Source organism: Grampus griseus, assembly GCF_964374135.1.
Source record: "Grampus griseus genome assembly, chromosome: X".
NCBI lineage: Eukaryota > Metazoa > Chordata > Mammalia > Artiodactyla > Delphinidae > Grampus > Grampus griseus.
In genome coordinates, this window is record NC_138999.1 from 107,080,256 (window position 1) to 107,102,146 (window position 21,891).

Genomic DNA, 21,891 nt, shown 5'->3' on the forward strand with positions numbered 1-21,891 from the left:
CATACACAAAAATAAGCTCAAAATGGATTAAAGACCTAAATGTAAGGCCAGAAACTATCAAACTCTTAGAGGAAAACATAGGCAGAACACTCTATGACATAAATCACAGCAAGGTCCTTTTTGACCCACCTCCTAGAGAAATGGAAATAAAAACAAGAGTAAACAAATGGGACCTAATGAAACTTAAAAGCTTTTGCGCAGCAAAGGAAACCATAAAGAAGACCAAAAGACAACCCTCAGAATGGGAGAAAATATTTGCAAATGAAGCAACTGACAAAGGATTGATCTCCAAAATTTATAAGCAGCTCATGCAGCTTAATAACAAAAAAACAAACAACCCAATCCAAAAATGGGCAGAAGACCTACATAGACATTTCTCCAAAGAAGATATACAGAGTGCCAACAAACACATGAAAGAATGCTCAACATCACTAATCATGAGAGAAATGCAAATCAAAACTACAATGAGATATCATCTCACACCAGTCAGAATGGCCATCATCAAAAAATCTAGAAACAATAAATGCTGGAGAGGGTGTGGAGAAAAGGGAACCCTCTTACACTGTTGGTGGGAATGTAAATTGATACAGCCACTGTGGAGAACAGTATGGAGGTTCCTTAAAAAGCTACAAATAGAACTACCATATGACCCAGCAATCCCACTACTGGGCATATACCCTGAGAAAACCATAATTCAAAAAGAGTCATGTACCAAAATGTTCATTGCAGCTCTATTTACAATAGCCCAGAGATGGAAACAACCTAAGTGTCCATCATCGGATGAATGGATAAAGAAGATGTGGCACATATATACAATGGAATATTACTCAGCCATAAAAAGAGACGAAATTGAGCTATTTGTAATGAGGTGGATAGACCTAGAGTCTGTCATACAGAGTGAAGTAAGTCAGAACGAGAGAGACAAATACCATATGCTAACACATATATATGGAATTTAAGAAAAAAAAATGTCATGAAGAACCTAGGGGTAAGACAGGAGTAAAGACACAGACCTACTAGAGAATGGACTTGAGGATATGGGGAGGGGGAAGGGTAAGCTGTGATAAAGCGAGAGAGAGGCATGGACATATATACAGTAACAAACTTAAGGTAGATAGCTAGTGGGAAGCAGCCGCATAGCACAGGGAGATCAGCTCGGTGCTTTGTGACCGCCTGGAGGGGTGGGATAGGGAGGGTGGGAGGGAGGGAGACGCAAGCGGGAAGAGATATGGGAACATATGTATATATATAACTGATTCATTTTGTTGTGAAGCTGAAACTAACATACCATTGTAAAGCAATTATACTCCAATAAAGATGTTAAAAAAAAAAAAAAGAATATCTTTGCCTATAATATATATGTGGACAGAAATAGCCATTGCTGTATGTTCTAAGTAATATTTATACTTAGAAATCATCATGTCTAATTATTCTATAACCCTGAGGCCAAAGGCAATATCAGTCTCATTCACCATTGCATTTCCAGTGCCTTGCACAGTGTATGACTCTTGGTATTTCTTAAATGGATGACTAAATGAATGAATGAATGAACTAAACAACCACTGTTATCATACCAGAAACTGTGGATGCTGTAGTTAAAAGATGTGACAGGTTGAAGAACTGGACGTCAGCCTCTACACAAGTGGAGAAAGTGCCTACCTACCCAATGTTGTTTTAGAAGTACAGTCAAAAGTCCCATGTGGCTAAAAATAGTGCCTACCTGTTCTTTTTTAGTGCTAGCAATCCCAACATTAGAGAATCATTCCTTTGGTATGAATTTTTGCACTCTCCAATGTTGTCTTTTGAAATACAGACACCTTGCGAAGAAGATAACAATTTCCTTTACTCTTAATCATTAACACAACGACCAGAATTTGTTTATAGACTCAGCACCCTTTAGGGTTAATGACAGGACTTTAAAAGTTAGATACATCTGGGTTTGAATCCTGTTCTTCCACACAGGAGCTATGGAATATCAGCTGAATTAACTTCACTGAGCCTGTTTCCTTAACCATAAAATGAGGAATAAAATATTTTTCCAGGATTGTGAAAATTAAATGAGATATTATATGGAAATGTTAAGCAAGGAGCTTGACACTTACAAAATGCTCAATATGCAATAGTAGCCCTAATTGTTATTTTAATGATCTCCAACAAGCTGTCTGTTTTGAAAAGGAGCAAGATGAGGAATTAAAATCTCCTTTTAGGGTCCTAGAGGCACAAGTTGGTACTGAGAGTCTAGAATGGTGGATTCTGAAAAAAAGAGTGAGAAGGAGCCAAAGGAAACCTCTCTAGCTTTGCGATATTACTTGAAGTCAATCTTGTCCACTGATGGCCATTAATTGGGGGCGATAGGATTGCTTTAGCTTCCCCATCCAAGGCACCGGGTTGTTTTGGAGAGGTTTGTTTTGTTTTGTTTACGTCCTGTCCACATAGGCAGTATCTTTACCTAGCAAAGGTGATATTATGGGGAAAAAAAAGAATGTATGGCCAAGAGGCCAAAAGGCTCATAAACTGCTAACAGTATAAGGAGATTCCTTCTGACAAACTTAGTGGAGGGCCAAGGTTCATGCTTCTGTCACTGGTATTACCTTTCCATCTGTACGATATATTTTTAAAAAAATAATTGAAATTTATTTTTAGTGAAAAACAAATCCAAATCACATTTCGATATTATATTTCACTCATCATATTGATATGTAAAAGGCTTGACAATTATGTGAGTTTGAGGAAGCATGTACTATTTCTATGCTTGTATGTTGTCAAGTCCTTTGAGAGAAAATTTTGCAAAGTTTAAAAATTATATAGGCTTTACTATGGAGAATAATATAGAGGTTCCTTAAAAAATTAAAAATAGAACTACCATATGACCCAGCAATCCTACTACTGGGCATATACCCAGAGAAAACCATAATTCAAAGACACATGCACCCCAATGTTCACTGCAGCACTACTTACAATAGCCAGGGCATGAAAGCAACCTAAATGTCCATCGACGGAGGAATGGATAAAGAAGATGTGGTACATATATACAATGGAATATTACTCAGCCATAAAAAGGAACGAAATTGGGTCATTTGCAGAGACGTGGATGGACCTAGAAACTGTCATACAGAGTGAAGTAAGTCAGAAAGAGAAAAATAAATATCGTATATTAATGCATATATGTAGAATCTAGAAAAATGGTAAAGATGATCTTATTTGCAAAGCAGAAATAGAGACACATAGGTAGAGAACAAACATATGGATACCAAGGGGGAAGGGGGGGTGGGATGAATTGGGAGATTGGGATCGACATATATACATTACTATGTATAAAATAGATAACTAATGAGAACCTACTGTAGAGCACAGGGGACTCTACTCAGTGCTCTGTGGTGACCTAAATTGGAAGGAAATCCAAAAAGAGGGGATGGCTCATACATATGGCTGATTCACTTTGCTGTACAGCAGAAACTGACACAGCAGTGTAAAACAACTATACTCCAATGAAAAAACAACTACAACAAAAAAACCTTTTGTGCTTCGCCATTAAGAAGTGAAGTGACAACCCATAGAAGGAGAGAAAATATTGACTCATATAACTGATAAGGAATGTCTATCTGGAAAACATAAAGAACTCTCACAACACATCAGTATAAACACAAATAATCCATTTAAAATATGGGCAAAGGATCTGACTAAATTTTCTCCATATTTCTCCAAAGAAGATATATAAATGACAAATAAGCTCATGGAAAGATACTCAGCATCATTAGTAATCAGGGGAATGCAAATCAGAACCACAATGTGATACCATTTCACATCCACTGGCATGGCTATAACCAAAAAACAGATAATAAGAAGGCAAGATAATAATAATGGCAAGGATGTGGAGAAATTAGTACACTAAGCAACTGCTGCTGATGAGAATGTAAAATGGTGCAGCTGCTTTTGAAAACAGTCTAGTACTTCCTCAAAAGGCTAAACATAGTGTAACCATATAACCCAGCAATTCCACTCCTAGGTATATACCCAAGAGAAATAAAAACATGTGTCCACAAAAAAACTTGAGCATGAATGTCCACAGCAGCATATTTATAAAAGCCAAAAATTAGAAACAATCCAAATGTCCGTCAACTGATGAATGGATAAAAAGATATGGTATAGTCATACAATAAAATACTATTTGGCAAAAAGAAATGAAATATTGACACTTGCTACAACATGGGTAAACTTTAAAAACTTTATGCTAAGTGAAAGAAGCTAGTCACAAAAGACCATATACAGTATGGTTCCATTTATTTGAAATGTCCAGAATAGGCAAAATCTATAGCGATAGAGAGTAGATTAGTGGCTTGCAGAAGGGTGGGTGGAGATGGGGAGTGGCAGCTAATGAGTGTGATTTTTTGTGGGAAGGGCAGGTAATGAGAATGTTCTAAAATTGATTGTGGTGATGGTTGAACAACTCTGTGAATACACTAAAAACCACTGAGTTGTACACTTTAAATAGGAGAATTGTGTGGATATGTGAATTTTATCTGAATAAAACAGTTCTTTAAAAAAATAAAAACTAAAAAATATATAGGCTTTGATAAAGCAATTCATGCATGGGAATTTGCCCTAAACATGCATTCACACATATATGGAAAATATAAAGTGTACAACTGTATTTTATGCTTTATTGCTTATGGTTGCTAAAAGTCATGGGAAAGCCTAAATATCTCATAATAGAAGGATGATTAATCTACTCTGGCAAATGCATGCAGTAGAATATTATGCACCTGTTAAAAAGACGTTTAAAGATTGTATACCATGTATTAATACCATCTGGTCTCCTATAGTCTCCTGTACTGGATTTTAAGGTACTTTAAGATATGGGCCCTGCCTTATTTATCTCTATGTCTTCTACGCCTAGTGCAGAGCCTGGCAGATACTAAGTGCTCAGTAAATATGTGATAAATTGAAGCAAACATAAAAAGTGATGATGTTTAACAAAACTTTTAAAAACTATACAAAACAGCTTAAGTTAGCTCTATTTTGATGCTTTTTAATTTCAGGGTGTGGGGAGTGGATATTATCTCTGAGAGTCTGAAAAGAATACTTGTCCACATCAACACGGGCTGCTATAAAAAATACCATAGATTGGCTGGGTTAAACCACAAACATTTCTCATAGTTTTGGAGGCCAGGAGGTCTACCACCAAGGTGCTGGTGGTAATGGGTGTATGATGAGAGCCCTCTTCCAGTTTTCTGTGTCCTCACAAGGCAGAGACAGAGAGAGGTCTGATCTTATAATCACATCATGGGGGCTCCACTCTCATGGTCTCCTCTAAATCTAATTACCTCCAAAGGCCCCACCTCTAAATACTATCACATTGGGGATTAGGGCTTTAACATATGAATTGGGGATAGGGCATAAACATTCAGTCCATAGCAACCCCACTGAGACACCATTTCATTTACAGTATGGTCCCATGCCATGAACCACGAAGGCGACATCATCGTAAGGCGTTGGTCTCCACATGGCCTTGCGTGGCTATTTTCACTCATTGCCTGCATTTTCAGGCAGAAAACAATACTCGGTAGAGAGCTTCCTTACTGTGCTTGTTTGTGAATCAAGCACTTTGTTCACTTAGAAGAATTTAATATTCTTAATGTGCACTTTGATTCTTTATGTCTTTATCTTTGTTCTGAATTTCTGGGGAGTTTCCTTCTTTGGGGAGCATTAGCTTTCCAGTGGATACCATTTCTGTTCTGCCTGGGGTATTCTGTTTCATCTTGTTCAAGTGCTGCTTTTGTTCAAATAGTCTTTTTTGACCTCGAGTTTTTTTTTAATCAAGCTTTTTGCTCATTTTTTTAATCCCTTGCAGGGGGTATGGATTAATTTATTTTTTTCTGTCTCCCTTCTAGTAATTTTGAGTTAATCTTGGTCACACATGCTAAGCTTGTGTCTCACTGATGCTTTTCCAAATTCTCTTCTTTGATTAGTCTATATAGCAAAGGTCTTTGATAACGAGAAGGATAAACATTCATGTAGCCTTGTGTTTTTGAAACAGTCACTGTTCTAATCTATAGCAAACTGAATATAATGGGAACAAAGCTATTGGTATGACTGAATATTTCAGATAATTGAGATGAATCCAAATAATGCATGCGTATTAACACCAGACTTTGGTGTTTATCTCCACTATTTTTCCATGTAAATCTGTACCCTTCTCCCAGTGGAGTGCTGGGACCTGCAACTGCTTGCTTGGCTACTCCCAATAAGCCCTATTACCTGAAAATCTGGATTCTTTGCACTCAGACATCGGAAAAATACTTTTTATTTTTATTAGTTATATTAGCCCTGTATTGCCTTGCTTCCATGGTGAGTAGCACACATTAAATAAAAGACAGGTCAGAGGGCAAAACAAAGTTCTGAATTAATTTGTTTCATGGGCCCGATGTCATTTAAAAATTTATTCAATGGAGTGGAAAATTAAGTAATGTATTTTCTAGGAAATTCCAGTGTGTACCATAGACTCATAGAATATCAGAGCTGTTCTTACAGGTGTGGAAATTTTTAAGGTCCAGAGAAACAAAGTGATGGGGTTCAGATCAACTGGCAAAAAAAGTTGCCTAGCTAGCATATTTTCCAGGCATTCAGACTTCAAGTCCAGGATTCCATTAGTCTTGCAGGGCATGTGACCTGTGCATTCTCCAAGGGCCCATGGTACTTTAAGATATGCAGAAGGGACCTACACTTGGTTTAATGCTCTGCCGTCACTGCCTTGAAATTCTTAGTACATTAAAAAAAAAATTTATTGGGGTACAGTTGATTTACAATGCTGTGTTAGTTTCAAGTGTACAGCAAAGTGAATCTGTTATACATATACATCTATCCACACTTTTTTAGATTCTTTTCCCATATAGACCATTACAGGGTATTGAGTAGAGTTCCCTGTGCTATACAGTAGGTCCTTATTAGTTATCTATTTTATATATAGTAGTGTGTATATGTCAGTCCCAAACTCCCAATTTATCCCTACCCCCCTTTTTTAAATACTTTTTTGATTAAAGAATTCCCACATATTCATTTTGCACTGGGCCCCTCAAATAATATAACTGGTCTAAAGTCTTAGTATTACAACATCAAAACTCTATTGTTTAATAAAGTAAGACATTTAATTGTTCTGTTTGATTTGCCTAAATTACTTGTTAGGTGTTTTGTTTCTTTTTAAGAATATCCAGTTTCTTTCGCCTAAATGAGTTAAAGTAGGGAGGGCATTTGGAAATCAGTTAGATAGCTCTGAAGTGAATTGGGAACTTCCTCAAGGAGGAAAATAGGAAAGAGAAGGAAAAGTTATTGAGAGTCTGTTTTGTGCGAGGCTCTAGGCTAAGTGCTTCTCCCACGTAATTTCTTTTATACCCACAAGATCACTGAGCATAATAGCTCTCCAGCCTGCCCTATTCATGGGATTTTGTTCTTGCACTGGAGTGCTTGTTAATGTCTGTTGCATGATGCATGTTGGCTTCCAGGTTCCCACCCTCTGTTCTTTTCTGAGGTTATTTTACAGGTGTCCCCTCTCCAGTTTCTCTTCCAATCTCTGGAGATCACTGCCTCCAGATCTAATGAATTAAACTCTTCATGTGTCGCAGGCTTGTCAGATATTTGGTAATAACTCCCTCTGTGAATTCTGATGTGTGTTCCTGGTTAAGAACCATAGGTAGAGTTTAAGTCTTTATTTCGTAAATGAGGAAAAGGGCTGAAATAAATTATTTGTATAAGGTCAATCAGCTTGTCAGTGGAAGATTCGAATGTAAACGTTAATTTTCTGACTCCCAATCCAACACCCTTTCCAAAACGCTGTGCTACTTTCTTGGACATCCTATTTGTCACCACTCTGATAATATTTACATTACATGAAAACACTCAACCACCACATATAGTAGGGCAGTGCTTCTCAAACTTCAGCATGTATAAGAATCACCTGGGAATCTCTTTAAACAATAGATTCTGATTCTGTACATCTGGGGCAGGGTTTACATTTCTAACAACCTCCTAAAATTTGCCAATTCTGCTGGTCCATGGGTTATATTTTGAATAACTGGTTATTAATGCATTATCCAAAGCTTGACTTAAGCAGGCCAAATTTCTGACATGAATCTGCAAATGCACTGCATTGTTAATAATGATAATTGCCAACATTTATTGAGAAATTTGTTAAATATTCTATAGAATTATATAATTTAATCCTCCTAAAAACCCTATGAGGTAAGTATTGACCCTTACTTTATAGATAAGAATGTTGACGGTCAGGAGGTTTAAGTAATTTTCCCAAGATTATGCACTAGTGAGTAACAGCTAAGATGCAAGCTGTGTATTTTCAGAGTTTAATCCTATAACCACACAAGTTCTTTCTTCTACCTGGAAAGAGCTAATATTTAGAAGAGTGAGGGAAGAAGGAAGAGGAGATAGAGAAAAGAACTAGTATTTATTAAGAATCTGGTGTGTGCCAGAGACAATGCTAGTTCATTTTCCATAATATCTCATTTACTCTTCAAAATAACCATGGAAGTTCAGCATTATCGTCTTCCTTCTACGGATGAGAAAATCAAAGATTAGAGATACTAAGTCATTTGTTCAAGAACACACGCTCACAGAATTAGTATACGGTGAACTTGAGAATTAAACACAAAATTCATTAAATGATTTTGCTTCTTATTGGAATCAGTTGAGTGAAAGTTGGATTTATAACTTTTAGAAAGTAAATCAAGAGTCCTTAACTAGGATCCCAAAGATCACTACAGTGTCTTTGATTTCCTTCTCACTTCTTTGAAGAATATTTCTCTTCATTCTAAGGGAGTCTAGAAGGGTATAGTAGACATTATTACTACTCATCAATATCCAGTTCTGTTCTCCTCTGAGTAACTGCAAAACTATACTTCCCAGATCCCTCACATGTAGGTGGGATCATCTTCATATTTCTGTTCAAAGGGCTGTGCAGACATAATGTGTGTCACTTCTGGGCTGAAACACTTATGACATAGTGTACAATTCCTCAGCTCTCACTTCTCTTCTTTGGCAATTCTGGAACCTTCTGTATAAATGGTTGAGTCAATCAAGAAAAAGAGGGAGAGGACTGAAATCAATAAAATTAGAAATCAAAAAGGAGACGTTACAACAGACACCACAGAAATTCAAAGCATCCTAAGAGACTGCTACAAGCAACTCTATGCCAATAAAATGGACAACCTGGAAGAAATGGACAAATTCTTAGAAAGGTAAAACCTGCCAAGACTGAACCAGGAAGAAATAGAAAATATGAACAGACCAATCACAAGTAATGAAATTGAAACTGTGATTAAAAATCTTCCAACAAACAAAAGTCCAGGAACACATGGCTTCACAGGTGAATTCTATCAAACATTTAGAGAAGAGCTAACACCCATCCTTCTCAAACTCTTCCAAAAAATTGCAGAGGAAGGAACACTCCCAAACTCATTCTACGAGGCCACCATCACCCTGATACCAAAACCAGACAAAGATACTACAAAAAAAAGAAAATTACAGACCAATATCACTGATGCATATAGATGCAAAAATCTTCAACAAAATACTAGCAAACAGAATCCAACAACACATTAAAAGGATCATACACCATGACCAAGTGGGATTTATCCCAGAGATGCAAGGATTCTTCAATATACGCAAATCAATCAATGTGACACACGATATTAACAAATTGAAGGATAAAAACAACAGGATCATCTCAATAGATGCAGAAAAAGCTTTTGACAAAATTCAACACCCACTTATCATAGAAACTCTCCAGAAAGTGGACATAGAGGGAACCTACCTCAACATAATAAAGGTCATATACGACAAACCCACAGCAAACGTCATTCTCAATGGTGAAAAACTGAAAGCATTTCCTCTAAGATCAAGAACAAGACAAGGATGTCCACTCTCACCACTATTATTCAACATAGTTGTGGAAGTCCTAGCCATGGCAATCAGAGAAGAAAAAGAAATACAAGCTGGAAAAGAAGAAGTAAAGCTGTCACTGTTTGCAGATGACATGATACTATACATAGAGAATCCTAAAGATGCCACCAGAAAACTACTAGAGCTAATCAATGAATTTGGTAAAGATGCAGGAAAAAAAATTAATGCACAGAAATCTCTTGCATTCCTATACACTAATGATGAAAAATCTGAAGGAGAAATTAAGGAAACACTCCCATTTACCATTGCAACAAAAAGAATAAAATACCTAGGAATAAACCTACCTAGGGAGACAAAAGACCTGTATGCAGAAAACTATAAGACACTGATGAAAGAAATTAAAGATGATACCAACAGATGGAGAGATATACCACATTGTTGGATTGGAAGAATCAACATTTTGAAAATGACTATACTACCCAAAGCAATCTACAGATTCAATGCAATCCCTATCAAATTACCAATGGCATATTTTACGGAACTAGAACAAAAAATCTTAAAATTTGTATGGAGACACAAAAGACCCCGAATAGCCAAAGCAGTCTTGAGGGGAAAAAATGGAGCTGGAGGAATCAGACTCCCTGACTTCAGACTATTCTATAAAGCTACAGTAATCAAGACAATATGGTACTGGCACAAAAACAGAAACATAGATCAATGGAACAAGACAGAGAGTCCAGAAATAAACCCACACACCTATGGTCAACTAATCTATGAAAAAGGAGGCAAGGATATACAATGGAGAAAAGACAGTCTCTTCAATAAGTGGTGCTGGGAAAACTGGACAGCTACATGTAAAAGAATGAAATTAGAAAACTCACTAACACCATACACAAAAATAAACTCAAAATGGATTAGAGACCTAAATGTAAGACCAGACACTATAAAACTCTTAGAGGAAAACATAGGAAGAACACTCTTTGACATAAATCACAGCAAGATCTTTTTTGCTCCACCTCCTACAGTAATGGAAATAAAAACAAAAATAAACAAATGGGACCAAATGAAACTCAAAGCTTTTGCACAGCAAAGGAAACCATAAACAAGACCAAAAGACAGCCCTCAGAATGGGAGAAAATATTTGCAAATGAATCAACGGACAAAGGATTAATCTCCAAAATATATAAACAGCTCATGCAGCTCAACATTAAAAAAAAACACAACCCAATCCAAAAATGGGCAGAAGACCTAAATAGACATTTCTCCAGAGAAGATATACAGATGGCCAAGAGGCACATGAAAAGCTGCTCAACATCACTAATTATTAGAGAAGTGCAAATCAAAACTACAATGAGGTATCACCTCACACCAGTTAGAATGGGCATCATCAGAAAATCTACAAACAACAAATGGTGGAGAGGGTGTGGAGAAAAGGGAACCCTGTTGCACTGTTGGTGAGAATGTAAACTGATACAGCCACTATGGAGAACAGTATGGAGGTTCCTTAAAAAACTAAAAATAGAGTTACCATATGATCCAGCAATCCCACTACTGGGCATATACCCAGAGAAAACCATAATTCAAAAAGACACATGCACCCCAGTGTTCATTGCAGCACTATTTACAATAGCCAGGTCATGGAAGCAACCTAAATGCCCATCGACAGATGAATGGATAAAGAAGCTGTGATACATAATCAATGGAATATTACTCAGCCATAAAAAGGAATGAAAGTGAGTCATTTGTAGAGACGCGGTTGGATCTAGAGACTGTCATACAGAGTGAAGTAAGTCAGAAAGAGAAAAACAAATATCGTATATTAATGCATATATGTGGAACCTAGAAAAATGGTACAGATGAACCGGTTTGCAGGGCAGAAACAGAGACACAGATGTAGAGAACAAATGTATGGATACCAAATGGGGAAAGCAGTGGTGGGTGGGGGTGGGGGTGGGATGAATTGGGAGATTGGGATTGACATGTATACACTGATGTGTATAAAATGGATGACTAATAAGAACCTGCAGTATAAATAAATAAATAAAATAAAATTCAAAAGTTAAAAAAAAATAGATAACTAATAAAGACATGCTGTATAGCACAGGGAACTCTACTCAATACTCTGTAATGACCTAAAAGAATATAAAAAAGTGTGGATATATGTACGTGCATAACTGATTCATTTTGCTGTACACCTGAAACTAACACAACACTGTAAATCAACTATACTCCAATAAAACTTTTTTAATAAAAATAAATAAATAAATAAATGGTTGAGTCAAGTTATTGCAGGAGTCTAGTCTAATTATTGCAGGAATCACCACCACATGGAGGGAAACTGCCCTGGAGAGTTGTCTCAACCCACACTGGATTTTGTGGGAACGAGAACTAAATATTTTCTGTGTTAGGCCGTTAAAGTATGGCTGTTAATGCTACACCAGCCTAGCCTATTCTGATTAATATAGGTGGCCCGGTATGCTAAATGAGCACCATCAGTATATGATTCTTATTATTGCCACATTATGACATCTAGAATTATTTCCCTTGTTAGGAATTAAAGAAAATGTATCCAGCTATTATAATCACAGATGATTGCTTTTGTTTACAATGAACCTAGCTTAGGTTAGAAAATTTCCAAAGTAAGAAAGCACAACAGTGTCTAAGTATGCATTGATTTCCTTTCATTGCAGTACATGATAGAATACAAAAACTGTGACACTTCTAATGTGACCCAGTTCTAGCCAATGAAAACTGAAAGAGCATATCTGTGCATTTTGAAAATTACTTTATTTTTGATGGAAATACTTATAGAAAGGATTAGTCATCCTCTGAATTTATAGAGTCTACTGAATATAACTCCAATTGAGATAATGATTCTAGGTCCTCATTATGAACACCCATATTCTGTGATCTCTATTATACAGTCATGTTCATAGGAGCTGTAAAAGTGTATAGCAGTTACTGTTAATTGTTAACAGGGTAAAATTATATGTGTACACACACACACATATACACACACATGCATACATAAACATATATGTGTAAATATCTATAACTTCAGTGTTTTTCCTATTACTTTAGAAATTGTGTGAAAAATGTATTCAAATAATGTTGTTAAGTGTCATGAGGTATGAAATATATATGTGTGTCTATAGATGTGTGTACTTACATGTGTATGAATATATTTTCCCTTTGATTTTGAAAACTGTGTTGAAATATTTTATCCTAACTATGTTATTAACTGTGGGGTGGAATGAAAGTTCACACCAGGTAATATTACAATGCTCTGACTTTTCATACAGTTTAATGTTAATTTAAATTAAAGAAAACATAGTTAACAGTAATGGACATATTGTTTATATCTGCCCAAGCCTAAGTGGGAAAACACACAAAAAAATTAAAATAATGTATTAAAATACTTAAGGTGTACTTTGGTTTCACTTTCATTACTGAATATGATGTGACACAAAGCCATAATACTTAACTATGTGCCAAAGATTTTGTCAGTGGAAACATGAAGCCAACAGTGTGGATTTTTAAAAAGATAGTTCAGTTTGAAAAGACAAGGAAATAACCAGGACTTAAATTTGCCTCAGCACAAAAACCTTTCTAGTATTTTCCTATAAGATTGCTTGTCACATTGTCTGCCAAAAGAAGCCACATATACTTTCAGGGATTTGGTGAAGCCATGTGCTCTGGAAAAGGCTGAACTGGATTATGACTTAGGGAAACCAGAGAAAATATGAGCAGTGTTTCTGTCAAACCCATCAACTCCATAATTGATGATTTTTCTTCAAATATTTTGAAATGAGACATGAAGAAATAGGCAGCTAAAACGTTTGCCTCCAGCAAGAACTGGAACTGGATAGCATCACTCATATCTCTCAGTGCAGACTGCATCTAGTATTTATATGTTATATACATGCTAATGTCATAAAAGAATTCCTGTTTTTGTGAGCCCCTTTTAGAAACTCAGATGTTGTTGCTGTCTTTAAAAATGGAAGGTTATTTGCCAAGCAAAAGTTCAATAGGGAAAACAATCTTGGTAGTCTTTTATACAGTATCCACAATGCTTGACCGTACATTTGCTTTTACAAAATACCAGAGACTGGGTGGCTTATAAACAGCAGAAATTTGTTTCTCACAATTCTAGAGAGTGGAAGTTCAAGACCAAGGCACCAGCAGAATCTGTCTGGTGAGGTTTGGTGTCTGGTGAGAGCCTGCTTCCTTGTTCATAGATGGACTTCTTGTTGCACCCTCCCATGGCAGAAGGGGCAATGAACTTTTCTAGGGTGTCTTTTATAAGGGCAAGAATCCCATTCATGAGGGCTCTGCTCTCATGACCTAGTCACGTCCCAAAGGCCCTACCTCCTAATACCATCACATCAGATATTAGATTTCAACTTACAAATTTGGAGGGACACATTCACTCTACAGGAAGCTCAATCTCTATACCGTAGTCCCCTCTTATTTGCCGTTTCTATTACCCAAGGTTGACAGAGTTCCGAAAACATTAAATAGAAAATTCCAGAAATAAACAATTCATAAGTTCTAAATTGCTAATATCTATGGTAAGAACAAATCTTCTCGGGACTTCCCTGGTGGCGCAGCAGTTAAGAATCCACCTGCCAATGCAGGGGACACAGGTTCAATCTCTGGTCTGGGAAGATCACACATGCCGCGGAGCAACTGAGACCGTGCACCACAATTACTGAGTCTGCACTCTAGAGCCCACGAGCCGCAACTACTGAACCCGTGTGCCACAGCACTGAAGCCCACGTGCCTAGAGCCAGAGCTCTGCAGCAAGAGAAGCCCGCGCAACGAAGAGTAGGCCACGTTCACCGCAACTAGAGAAAGCCTGCATGCAACGAAGACCCAACACAGCCAAAAAAACAAAAAAAAAACCAAAAAAAAACATGCTAGTTCTGCTGTCACACTTCAAACTGCAAAAGTTACAGCCACAGTGCGTGACAAGTGCTTAGTTAAGATGGAAAAGGCGTTAAATTTATATAATAAGACATTTTGAGATAGAGAGGCCACATTCACATAACTTTTATTACAGTATATTGGAATAATTGTTCTATTTTAGTAATGGTTGCCTAAATTATAGATTAAACTTCATCAGACATATGTATGTAGAGGAAAAACATAGTATATATATATGTGTGTGTATATATATATATATATCTGTGTGTGTATACATATACGTGTGTGTGTATATATATATGTGTGTGTATATATATTTCATACTATCTTCTGTTTTAAGCATCCACTGGGGGTCTTGGAATGTATCCCCTGCAGATAAACGGAGACTACAGCCAAGCCTAAATTGCCACCTTTGTGGTGCACCTGTAGATTGGCACCAGGAGACTTACCCCTTCTGTTCTTTTTTGGCTAGACCTAAGATATTGTAGAATTTGTCAACTTTCTGAAAGCCTGAATCTGGAAGCACCTTCTTTTCAAGAGGCTTTGTGAAGAAAGGTGAACAGAATTTGAAATTTTTGACTACATAGGCTTTCCACAAAACAAGTTCTAAAGTGTTTGATTGATTAATTAACTTAGAGCTTACTTACCAGATGATGGTTTGGCTTATTTGAAGATTTTTGGCCATAGGGTTAAGAAAAATCTTTTCACTCGAAGTCCTGCAGTCACAACTATGGTTGCCATGGAAAAAACATAAAAATTTTGTTGTTATTGTTTTTTTGTTTTGCCAAGATTGCTATTCTGGAAGACGGGATTGGAAGCAGGTAACTTGACAAACTTTTCAAACTTGGACAAACTTCTCCTGGGTGGAGCCAAGATTGACAAAACTGGGTCAAATTTTCTACAGGCACAAATTTGCTGATACTTAAAAACATTACCTAATTCTGTGAAAGTTCTTGCTCAGACGATGTTGAAACTGAAGTACTGATTTTTAAAATAAATTTATTTATTTATTTATTTTTCGCTGCGGTGGGTCTTCATTGCTACACTCGGGATTTCTCTAGTTGTGGCGAGTGGGGGCTATTTTTCGTTGTGCTGTGTGGGCTTCTCATTGCGGTGGCTTCTCTTGTTGCGGAGCACGGCCACTAGGCATGTGGGCTTCACTAGTTGTGGCACGGGAGCTCAGAAGTTGTGGCTCACGGGCTCCAGAACACAGGCTCAGTAGTTATGGCTCATGGGCTTAGTTGCTCTGCGGCATGTGGGATCTTCCCAGACCAGGGCTCGAACCCATGTCCCCTGCACTGGCAGGCAGATTCTTTTTTTTTTTTTTTTAACATCTTTATTGGAATATAATTGCTTTACAATGGTGTGTTACTTTCTGCTTTATAACAAAGTGAATCAGTTATACATATACATATGCTCCCATATCTCTTCCCTCTTGCATCTCCCTACCTCCCACGCTCCCTATCCCACCCCTCCACGTGGTCACAAAGCACCGAGCTGATCTCCCTGTGCTATGCGGCTGCTTCCCACTAGCTATCTACCTTAAGTTTGTTACTGTATATATGTCCATGCCTCTCTCTCGCTTTATCACAGCTTACCCTTCCCCCTCCCCATATCCTCAAGTCCATTCTCTAGTAGGTCTGTGTCTTTACTCCTGTCTTACCCCTAGGTTCTTCATGACATTTTTTTTTCTTAAATTCCATATATATGTGTTAGCATATGGTATTTGTCTCTCTCGTTCTGACTTACTTCTCTCTGTATGACAGACTCTACGTCTATCCACCTCATTACAAATAGCTCAATTTCGTTTCTTTTTATGGCTGACTAATATTCCATTGTATATATGTGCCACATCTTCTTATCCATTCATACTCTGATGGACATTTAGGTTGTTTCCATCTCCGGGCTATTGTAAATAGAGCTGCAATGAATATTTTGGTACATGACCCTTTTTGAATTATGGTTTTCTCAGGGTATATGCCCAGTAGTGGGATTGCTGGGTCATATGGCAGTTCTATTTTTAGTTTCGTAAGCAACCTCCATACTGTTCTCTATAGTGGCTGTATCAATTTACATTCCTGCCAACAGTGCAAGAGTGTTGCCTTTTCTCCATACCCTCTCCAGCATTTATTGTTTCTAGATTTTTTGATGATGGCCATTCTGAATGGTGTGAGGTGATACCTCATTGTAGTTTTGATTTGCATTTCTCTAATGATTAATGATGTTGAGCATCCTTTCATGTGTTTGTTGTCAATCTGTATATCTTCTTAGGAGAAATGTCTATTTAGGTCTTCTGCCAATTTGTGGATGGGGTTTTTTGTTTTTTTGATATGGAGCTGCATGAGCTGCTTGTATATTTTGGAGATTAATTCTTTGTCAGTTGCTTCATTTGCAAATATTTTCTCCCATTCTGAGGGTTGTCTTTTCATCTTGTTTATGTTTTCCTTTGCTGTGCAAAAGCTTTTAAGTTTAATTAGGTCCCATTTGTTTATTTTCATTTTTATTTCCATTTCTCTAGGAGGTGGGTCAAAAAGGATCTTGCTGTGATTTATGTCATAGAGTGTTCTGCCTATGTTTTCCTCTAAGAGTTTGATAGTTTCTGGCCTTACATTTAGGTTTTTAATCCATTTTCAGCTTATTTTTGTGTATGGTGTTAGGGAGTGATCTAATCTCATACTTTTACATGTACCTGTCCAGTTTTCCCAGCACCACTTATTGAAGAGGCTGTCCTTTCTCCACTGTACATTCCTGCCTCCTTTATTGAAGATAAGGTAACCATATTGGCGTGGGTTTATCTCAGGGCTTTGTATCCTGTTCCATTGATCTGTATTTCTGGTTTTGTGCCAGTACCATACTGTCTTGATTACTGTAGCTTTGTAGTATAGTCTGAAGTCAGGGAGCCTGATCCTCCAGCTCCGTTTTTCGTTCTCAAGATTGCTTTGGCTATTCGGAGTCTTTTGTGTTTCCATACAAATTGTGTATTTTTTTGTCCTAGTTCTGTGAAAAACGCCAGTGGTACTTTGATAGGGATTGCATTGAATCTGTAGATTGCTTTTGGTAGTAGATACATTTTCACAATGTTGATTCTGCCAATCCAAGAACATGGTACATCTCTCCCTCTATTTGTATCATCTTTAATATCTTTCATCAGTGTCTTATAATTTTATGCATACAGGTCCTTTGTTTCCTTAGGTATGTTTATTCCTAGATATTTTATTGTTTTTGTTGCAATGGTAAATGGGAGTGTTTTCTTGATTTCAGTTTCAGATTTTTCATCATTAGTGTTTAGGAATGCAAGAGATTTCAGTGCATTAATTTTGTATCCTGCTACTTTACCAAATGCATTGATTAGCTCTAGTAGTTTTCTGGTACCATCTTTAGGATTCTCTATGTATAGTATCATGTCATCTGCAAACAGTGACAGCTTTACTTCTTCTTTTCCGATTTGGATTCCTTTATTTCTTTTTCTTCTCTGATTGCTGTGGCTAAAACTTCCAAAACTATGTTGCATAAGAGTGGTGAGAGTGGGCAACCTTGTCTTGTACCTGATCTTAGGGGAAATGCTTTCAGTTTTTCACCATTGAGGATGATGTTGGCTGTGGGTTTGTCATATATGGCCTTTATTATATTGAGGAAAGTTCCCTCTATGCCTACTTTCTGAAGGGTTATTATCATAAATGGGTGTTGAATTTTGTCGAAAGCTTTCTCTGCATCTATTGAGATGATCATATGGTTTTTCTCCTTCAATTTGTTAATATGGTGTATCACGTTGATTGATTTGCATATATTAAAGAATCCTTGCATTTCTGGAATAAACCTCACTTGATCATGGTGTATGATCCGTTTAATGTGCTGTTGGATTCTGTTTGCTAGTATTTTGTTGAGGATTTTTGCATCTATGTTCATCAGTGATATTGGCCTGTAGTTTTCTTTCCTTGTGACATCCTTGTCTGGTTTTGGTATCAGGGTGATCGTGGCCTCGTAGAATGAGTTTGGGTGTGTTCCTCCCTCTGCTATATTTTGGAAGAGTTTGAGAAGGATAGGTGTTACCTCTTCTCTAAATGTTTCATAGAATTCGCCTGTGAAGCCATCTGGTCCTGGGCTTTTGTTTGTTGGAAGATTTTTAATCACACTTTCAATTTCAGTGCTTGTGATTGGTCTGTTCATATTTTCTATTTCTTCCTGATTCAGTCTTGGCAGGTTGTGCATTTCTAAGAATTTTTCCATTTCTTCCAGCTTGTCCATTTTATTGGCATAGAGTTGCTTGTAGTAATCTGTCATGATCTTTTGTATTTCTGCAGTGTCAGTTGTTACTTCTTCTTTTTCATTTCTAATTCTATTGATTTGAGTCTTCTCCCTTTTTTTCTTGATGAGTCTGGCTAATGGTTTATCAATTTTGTTTATCTTCTCAAAGAACCAGATTTTAGTTTTATTGATCTTTGCTATCGTTTCCTTCATTTCTTTTTCATTTATTTCTGACCTGATTTTTATGATTTCTTTCCTTCTGCTAGCTTTGGGGTTTTTTTTTGTTCTTTCTCTAATTGCTTTAGGTGCAAGGTTAGGTTGTTTATTTAAGATGTTTCCTGTTTCTTCAGGTAGAATTGTATTGCTATAAACTTCCCTCTTAAAACTGTTTTTGCTGTATCCCATAGATTTTGGGTTGTCGTGTCTCCATTGTTATTTGTTTCTAGGTATTTTTTTATTTCCTCTTTGATTTCTTCAGTGATCACTTCGTTATTAAGTAGTGTATTGCTTAGCCTCCATGTGTTTCTATTTTTTACAGATCTTTTCCTGTAATTGATATCTAGCCTCATAGCCTTGTGGTCAGAACAGATACTTGATATGATTTCAATTTTCTTAAATTTACCAAGGCTTGATTTGTGACCCAAGATATGATCTATCCTGGAGAATGTTCCATGAGCCCTTGAGAAAAATGTGTATTCTGTTGTTTTTAGATGGAATGTCCTATAAATGTCAATTAAGTCCATCTTGTTTCATGTATCATTTAAAGCTTGTGTTTCCTTATTTATTTTCATTTTGGATGATCTGTTCATTGGTGAAAGTGGGGTGTTAAAGTCCCCTACTATGAATGTGTTACTGTCAATTTCCCCTTTCATGTCTGTTAGTATTTGCCTTATGTATTGAGGTGTTCCTATGTTGGGTGCATAAATATTTACAATTGTTATATCTTCTTCTTGGATCGATCCCTTGACCATTATGTAGTGTCCTTGTTTGTCTCTTGTAATAGTATTTATTTTAAAGTCTATTTTGTCTGATGAGAATTGCTACTCCAGCTTTCTTTTGGTTTCCATTTGCATGAAATATCTTTTTCCATCCCCTTACTTTCAGTCTGTATGTGTCTCTAGGTCTGAAGTGGGTCTCTTGTAGACAGCAAATATATGGGTCTTGTTTCTGTATCCATTCAGCCAATCTGTGTCTTTTGGTGGGAGCATATAGCCCATTTACATTTAAGGTAATTATCGATATGTATGTTCCTATTCCCATTTTCTTAATTGTTTTGGGTTCGTTATTGTAGGTCTTTTCCTTCTCTTGTGTTTTTTGCCTAGAGAAGTTCCTTTAGCAGTTGTTGTAATGCTGGTTTGGTGTTGCTGAACTCTCTCAGCTTTTGCTTGTCTGTAAAGGTTTTAATTTCTCTATCAAATCTGAATGAGATCCTTGCTGGGCAGAGTAATCTTGGTTGCAGGTTTTTCTCTTTCATCATTTTAAATATGTCCTGCCAGTCCCTTCTGGCTTGCAGAGTTTCTGCTGAAAGATCAGCTGTTACCCTTATGGGGATTCCCTTGTGTGTTATTTGTTGTTTTTCCCTTGCTGCTTTTAATATGTTTTCTTTGTATTTAATTTTTGACAGTTTGATTAATATGTGTCTTGGCGTACTTCTCCTTGGTTTTATCCTGTATGGGACTCTCTGTGCTTCCTGGACTTGATTAACTATTTCCTTTCCCATATTAGGGAAGTTTTCAACTATAATCTCTTCAAGTATTTTCTCAGTCCCTTTCTTTTTCTCTTCTTCTTCTGGAACCCCTATAATTCGAATGTTGGTGCATTTAGTGTTGTCCCAGAGGTCTCTGAGACTGTCCTCAGTTCTTTTCATTCTTTTTTCTTTATTCTGGTCTGCAGTAGTTATTTCCACTATTTTATCTTCCAGGTCACCTCTCCGTTTGTCTGCCTCAGTTATTCTGCTATTGATCCCATCTAGAGTATTTTTAATTTCATTTATTGTGTTGTTCCTCATTGTTAGTTTCATCTTTAGTTCTTCTAGGTCCTTGTTAAATGTTTCTTGCATTTTCTCTATTCTATTTCCAAGATTTTGCATCATCTTTACTATCATTATTCTGAATTCTTTTCAGGTAGACTGCCTATTTCCTCTTCATTTGTTAGGTCTGGTGGGTTTTTATCTTGTTCCTTCATCTGCTGTGTGTTTTTCTGTCTTCTCATTTTGCTTATCTTACTGTGTTTGGAGTCTCCATTTTGCAGGCTGCAGGTTCGTAGTTCCCGTTGTGTTTGGTGTCTGTCCCCAGTGGCTAAGGTTGGTTCAGTGGGTTGTGTAGGCTTCCTGGTGGAGGGGATTCGTGCCTGTGTTCTGGTGGATGAGGCTGGATCTTGTCTTTCTGGTGGGCAGGTCCACGTCTGGTGGTGTGTTTTGGGGTGTCTGTGGACTTATTATGATTTTAGGCAGCCTCTCTGCTAATGGGTGGGGTTGTGTTCCTGTCTTGCAAGTTGTTTGGCATAGGATGTCCAGCACTGTAGCTTGCTGGTCGTTGAGTGAAGCTGGGTGCTGGTATTGAGATGGAGATCGCTGGGAGATTTTCGCCGTTTGAAATTATGTGGAGCTGGGAGTTCTCTTGTGGACCAGTGTCCTGAAGTTGGCTCTCCCACCTCAGAGGCACAGCACTGACTCCTGGCTGTAGCACCAAGAGCCTTTCATCCACACACGTCAGAATAAAAGGGAGAAAAATTAGAAAGAAAGAATTAGTAGAAGTAGAAAGAATGAAAGAAGGAAAGAAAGAAAGAAGGGAGGGAGGGAGGGAGGGAGGA